The sequence below is a fragment of the Triticum urartu genome, chromosome 5, assembly GCF_003073215.2.
Source record: "Triticum urartu cultivar G1812 chromosome 5, Tu2.1, whole genome shotgun sequence".
NCBI classification, from domain to species: domain Eukaryota; kingdom Viridiplantae; phylum Streptophyta; class Magnoliopsida; order Poales; family Poaceae; genus Triticum; species Triticum urartu.
Genome location: NC_053026.1, coordinates 471,421,766 through 471,428,006, shown reverse-complemented (window position 1 = coordinate 471,428,006; position 6,241 = coordinate 471,421,766).

Here is a 6,241-nt window from a genome sequence, read left to right as displayed (position 1 = left end):
GGCGCAGACGAAGGAGACGAAGGAGATGTAGTCGAAGTCCAGGCAGCAAGTATGTACGACACCATATCATCGTCCGTGAGTGGCTTGCCGATGGCATCCATCTCATCGCCGAGGGCCTTCATGCGGCCAAGGTACTCAACAATGGTGGAGTCCCCATTTTTGGTGGTGGAGAGGGCGATCCTCGTGTTGACGATGGCCGCCTGCGTCTGGGAGATGAAGATCTCTGTGATTGCAGTCCATGCTGCTAACTCCATGGTGCAAGATTCGATCTGAACCATCACAGGAGGTGAGATGGAATTGAAAAGGAAACTCAGAACCTGAGAGTCTCGAGCCCTTTCGATCTCGTATGCCGGGTTCGGCACGTCGGTGACTGAGGGAGTCCTGCACTAAGGGGTCCTCGGGCGTCCGTCCTGTTAGCCATGGGCCGGACTGATGGGCTGTGAAGATGCGAAGACCGAAGACTGTACCCGTGTCCGGATGGGACTCTCCTTGTCGTGGAAGGCAAGCTTGGCAACCGGATATGTAGATTCCTTTCTTTGTAACCGACCTTGTGTAACCCTAGATCCTCCCGGTGTCTATATAAACCGGAGGACTTAGTCCGGAGAGAGATTCATTATCATAGCCATACCAGCTAGATCAACTCTTGTAATACTCATACTCATCAATATCAATCAAGCAGGACGTAGGGTATTACCTCCATAGAGAGGGCCCGAACCTGGGTAAACATCGTGTCCCCTGTCTCCTGTTACCATCGACCTTAGACGCACAGTTTGGGACCCCCTACCCGAGATCCGCCGGTTTTGACACCGACATTGGTGCTTTCATTGAGAGTTCCATTGTGTTGTCGCCAAAAGGTTTGATGCCCCCTTCAATCATCAATAATGACGCTGTCCAAGGAGAAACCTTCCTCCCCAGACAAATCTTTGTGTTCGGCAGCTTCGCATTGCGGGCCAATTCGCTCGGCCATCTAGAGCAGATCCAAAGCTACGCCCCTGGCCATCAGGTCAGATTTGGGAGCTTGAACTACGTTGCGGACATCCGTGGAGACTTGATCTTCGCCGGATTCGAGACCGCGGCTGCCACCCCCGGTCACCCCGATGATCATGACCTAAATCTGTCATCAGACCGCATCCAGGAGATCGCTCCTATAATTGCTCTGGCCTTGGAGGCGGAGCAGACTGCGCCATCCGTGGACGGGAGGGTCAACCCCACCACGGAGGCCACAGATTCTACGACGTTGGAGCTGCACATAGACTTAACCTCTCACGACATCTTTGTCACCGGAACTCCGGACTCGTCTCCGACCGTAAGTTCCGAGCCACATGAGCCCGCGGACGCCGAACTTGATCGTTTATAGATCTTCGAGTTTAGCGTCGTAGACATCTTCCAGCACTCGCCGTTGGGCAATGTGCTAAACTCGTTAAAGAACCTGTCCTTGGCAGAGGACTCACAACCAAACTATATTCGGTTTGAACTAGGGGCTGATGGTGGAGAATTTTGCTTCCCATCTGCCACCCACTTTATCGCCACGGTCGAGGATTTGACCGACACACTTGATTACGACTCCGAGGTCATCGACGGTATGGACGACGATGCCGGAGAAGAAGAGGCCCAGAACCCACCGTTCACCGGACGCTGGACGACCACTTCCTCATACGATGTATACATGGTGGATGCACCAAAGGAGAATAGTGGCAATGACAAGGAAGATCCAACTGAGGATAAACCTTCTGAAATATAATCCAAGCGCCGGCGTCAGCGGCGCCGCTCTAAGTCACGCCACAGTAAAGACAGCAACATCGGCACAGGAGAAGATAACACTCTAGAAGGTGTCGAAGACAACGAAGACCTCGTTGAAACAGCTAGTGAACAAGATGTACGGGAAGATGGGCAGGCTATCCCTGGTAAGTAGGCCACGCGCGAAGACTCAGAGGACGGAAGTTATCTTCCGCTCTCCGAGGATGAGGTGAGCCTCGGCACCGACGATTTCATCGTGCCCGAGGAACCTCTTGAGCAGGAGCGCTTCAAGCGTCAGCTAATCGCCACTACAAAGAGCCTGAAAAAGAAGCAACAACAGCTTCAAGCTGACCAAGATCTTCTCAATGATAAATGGACCGATGTCCTAACAGCCGAAGAATACGGCCACAAGCGCCCAACCAAAAGCTACCCAAAGCGCAAATTGCTACCTTAGTTTGACGAGGAGGCGCCGGAATACATACCTCCATCGTACAATGCGGCTGACCGACCACCACGCGGACGGGGCAAAACGGCAACTCATGCCGAACACCAGCCAGCCCCACCTCATCGCATAGGTATAGGTAAATTAGCCCACGGTCATACGTACGACCTCCGGCAAAACCTGAACAATAAAGCAGACATACTAGATCAATCTACGGATCGCGAGGACGTGCATCGACACGCGACGACGGCCACATGTTCGGACGTGACAAACTTAGTCATGCGCGGGCTGAAAACCGCAGATGGACTCCATCAGAGCTACGTTGCGACGCGACCCGATATAGAGGCGCCGCACACCCTCATTGCTTCACTGATGAGGTCCTGGATCATAAATTCCCAGAGGGGTTCAAACCCGTGAATATAGAATTGTAACATCCCAAAATTCTAAATTTTGGAATGTTATAATAACTAGATAGATTTGACTGATTGTTTGATTGATTGTCTGAAAGTGAGTGAATTCGAAACTTTTTGAAAGTTAAATGAGAGGGAATAAAGGACTTTCCCAAACTTTCATATTTGCTTTCTGATCTCCATGAATTCAAATTCTTTTCAAATACAAAACCCTTGAGTGAAGATGATATGACTTCTTCCATTTAAATTAAATGAAAGGGTATTTGAAAATAATTGAATTTCATTTGGAAATATTTCAATTCATAAACTTCATGCAGCTCAACGATTTTCATGAGAGAAGATAAAAGGACTTCTTCAAATTATATGAAATATGAGTTGGGAGTTTCAAAGAATTAAATTCAAAGTTTTTTGAATTTATTTTCAATTAGGAGTTATTTGAGTTTATTCAAATTATTTTTCTCCAAAAATAAAATATATGAAAATTAGGGTAACATGATTCCCTACAACAGAAAATTGGAGAGAAATGAATTTGAAATCATTTTGATATTTCTAAAATGATTTTTATTGGATTTTATTAGACCAGTAGCACTCTTTGAATTGTCTGAATTTGTGTGAACTTTATTTAATGCTAGGAAAATGTTCATCTTGTATAAAATCTTTTTCTGAAAATTTTGATATATAATATGCCTATATAAAGTTTTATTTTATTTTCGTTTTTCAGTTTATTGCATTCTGTTTAAAAAAAACTGCGCGCGCGCCTGAAACTAACTAGCGCCTACATGCACAGTATAGTACTTCTAGCGCCCCATTGGTTTTTTAAATAGGCTAGGCCCAGCCAGCCTTTTCTTTTATTTTTATTTTTTTTCTTAGGCCGAATTTTGTAAAGAAGAAAAAAACTGCACCGCAGCGTGCGCGCGGCCGGCCGAAGGCCTTTAGGCCCATCGCCTCTTTTCTTCTCTGTTTCGTATATTTTCGTCTACGTTTAGTCCCACATTGCCTAGCCTTTGACCCCTAAGTCTCTTTTCCACCAATAAATATAGACCCATAGAGCCTCCAAAAATCATCTGATTTAGGTTAAATCAATATTTTGGTTTAACTAGATTCATTTAAGAAAAATATATTTCTTCTCTCCGGCGCGCGACTTCTGGAAATTGTCTCTTCTCTCCAAAGTCGTCTTTTCTCTGCCATATAAAGGTATCTTTCTTTGTTTTTTTATTCTTCTTATACTTCCGTAGTTTATTATTTTTAGACTAATACGATAGAATAATTAGATTATCAATTAGTCTACGTATTTATACGTTAGACCTTAACCGTAGCTATTTTTTCTTTCGTAAAACAGCTTGGCCCTCATTTTTCAAATAGCCATAATTTTTCACTCATTTATCCAAATTAGATGAAACCAGCGCCTATAGCTTCGTCTTGTTTTCACCTATCCAGTGAACCTGTCACATCAACTTTTTGAAATTTTCAAATTTCGAATTTTGTTCAGATTCATATTCAAACTTCTTTTGATCATATCTTTTTTTCCGTAACTCCGTTTGAGTTGATTCTTTTTGCAAATTAAAGCTCTTGACCTAAACTTTCTGATAAGGCCAAATTCACATAATTTTGGTACTGTTAGAATTTTTTTTATGTTGCAAGAGCTATTTGCTTGGTTGATGTTTTCCGAATCGACTTCTTCGATCTTTCTGGTCTTTTGAGTGATTGCTTATGTGTGGTTACTATTGCTTGATTACGATAGATTGACCGGAGTGTGACGAGTAGAGCTATCAAGATTTTTGAGTGCGAATCATCTTCATCAACATTGCAGGCAAGTTCACACTTTGATCATACCTCTTTCATACCCAGTTTTTATTGCATTAGATCAAACCTCCAACATTGCATGATTAGGATCTAATTAAATTGTGGGATGGGAAGTAGTTGAGATAGTACCTATTACCTGTTTATTATCAAACCCTTGGGAGTTACTATTACGTTATGCTTATATTGTCATGCTATGCTCGTAGACGTGGATTGGGTTTTGAGAGTATTCATGATAGATGTGAGATTGTTAATTAATGGTTTACCTGTCTAGGCACCTGGGTAGACCAGGATGGCCTGTTTTTTTATGGACCGCCACCCAGGCTCAAAGGGATCATGAGATTATTCATGCTAGAAACTTCCGTGTGCAGCCACAAGCTATCATTGTTTCTAGCATAGTTGATTACGTTGTGTGAACTCTTACAGTGGTAGACTAGCAGATGTAGGGGTTGTAGGTGGTACGGTCTACCCATCGTAAGGTGCAAACGCCTCTGAAAGACTATGTCTCAGTCATCCGTTTCTCAAACACCATGTAGTGCGAGAAATCCAACGGAGGAGAACGAGTCTTGTGGGCAAAAGTGCGCAAACCTCTGCAGAGTGTATAAACTAATCATGATTAGCCGTGTCCCCGGTTATGGACGTTTTGAGTATCTAGTACTTGGATTATCATGTGAATCTCATCATGTGACTTTAAATAATTTTGTTGGGTTTAATGATGATGCTTAATTGGGATTGAGAATGCTGTCAACCATTCTCAATGTTTAACAACCACCATGATAGTTAAATAAAAATTTATTCCTTTGTAGTAGGTAAAAATTGGCTTTTCGCAAAAACCTTATAACCGTAGAGCCTTTCCACCAGCCAAATATGCATGTAGTGATAGCCATTGTTCATCATTCTCTATAGTGTGAATTTGCCAGTACATTCAATGTACTGACCCTTTGTGGCTGCAACGTCTCATGTTGCAGGATTATCTTACGACGAGTAAGTGACACGTTAGAGTTACGATTTCTACACTCAACTTTGCCGTTGGTGTTGATGGGAATCCACAACCTTGTTACTTCCGCTATTTTGGATTGAGGTAATAGTATTTACGTCTCGAGTACTGTGTGTCAGCATACCGATCCAGGGATGACACTTAAGCACAGAGACTTGATCCATTCGGGTCAGGTCGCTACAAGAATCATACGATGAAACATGGACCCCGTGGTGTGGATCGAAGACTTCATTCTCCACATTCATATGGCTCGCGGCGATGACCTCCACGCCATCAAATACCTCCCTTTAAAATTCAAGGGGCCAGCTCGGCACTGGCTCAACAGTCTGCCTACAAATTCTATTGGCAGCTGGGAGGACTTGGAAGAGGCCTTCCTCGATAACTTCCAAGGTACATATGTTCGACCTCCGGACGCTGATGACTTAAGCCATATAGTTCAACAGCCGGAGACTCCGCCAGGAAATTCTGGACTAGGTTCTTAACTAAAAAGAACCAAATCGGTGATTGTCCGGATGTCGAAGCCCTAGTAGCCTTCAAACACAGCATCCGCGACGAATGGTTCGCTCGCCACCTCGGCCAACAAAAGCCAAAATCCATGGCAGCCCTCACGGCACTCATGACCCGCTTTTGTGCGGGCGAGGACAGTTGGTTGGCCCATAGAAAAAACAATGCAAATGACGCCGGCACCCCTGAAGCTAAAACTAGCAAAGACAAGTCTCGACGCAACAGATACAAATGTCGAAACAACAGTGATAACACCGAGGACACGGTAGTCAATGCCGGATTCAAGGGCTCTAAGTCCGGTCAGCGGAAGAAGCCGTTCCAAAAGAACAATTCAGGCCCATCCAGCTTGGA